This window comes from Arachis ipaensis, chromosome B10, assembly GCF_059453495.1.
Source record: "Arachis ipaensis isolate K30076 ecotype BB chromosome B10, ASM5945349v1, whole genome shotgun sequence".
Classification (NCBI taxonomy): Eukaryota; Viridiplantae; Streptophyta; class Magnoliopsida; order Fabales; family Fabaceae; genus Arachis; species Arachis ipaensis.
The window spans coordinates 74,656,183-74,656,941 of NC_142435.1; the positions used below are offsets into that span (position 1 = coordinate 74,656,183).

The window sequence follows — 759 nt, forward strand, 5'->3', positions numbered from 1 at the left end:
AATATGGCATTCAGAGTATCAACTTTAAGAACTCCCTTCTTCATAGGCGTCCCATTGCTCACAGGATTCCTTTCAGAAGTGTACATGAACTGGTTATTAGCAACCATATCAATGAGTTCTTGAGCTTCTGCAGGCGTTTTCTTTAGGTGAATGGATCCACCTACAGAAGTGTCCAGTGACATTTTTGATAGCTCAGATAAACCATCATAGAATATATCCAGGATGGTCCATTCTGAAAGCATGTCAGAAGGACACTTTTTGGTCAACTGTTTGTATCTTTCCCAAGCTTCATAGAGGGATTCACCTTCTTTCTGTTTGAAAGTTTGAACATCCACTCTAAGCTTGCTCAGCTTTTGAGGAGGAAAGAACTTGGCTAAGAAAGCCGTGACCAGCTTATCCCAAGAGTTCAGGCTGTCCTTGGGTTGAGAATCCAACCATAATCTAGCTCTGTCTCTTACAGCAAAAGGGAAAAGCATGAGCCTGTAGACTTCAGGATCTACTCCATTAGTCTTAACAGTATCACATATCTGCAAGAATTCAGTTAAGAACTGAAAAGGATCTTCAGATGGAAGTCCATGAAACTTGTAGTTCTGCTGCATCAGAGAAACTAATTGAGGTTTAAGCTCAAAGTTGTTTGCTCCAATGGCAGGAATGGAGATGCTTCTTCCATGTAAATTGGAATTAGGTGCAGTAAAGTCACCAAGCATCTTCCTTACATTATTATTATTTTCGGCTGCCATCTCCTCTTCCTGTTCAAAA

At 40.6% G+C, this 759-nt stretch overlaps 1 non-coding gene across 1 annotated transcript; it reads left to right on the plus strand.

Moving 5' to 3' along the window:
- Positions 1 to 236: 236 nt before the first annotated feature.
- Positions 237 to 344, plus strand: LOC148580445 (small nucleolar RNA R71). The gene has a single exon (XR_015894937.1). It is a non-coding gene; the product is annotated as a small nucleolar RNA R71 (small nucleolar RNA).
- The last annotated feature ends 415 nt before the right edge of the window (positions 345 to 759 follow it).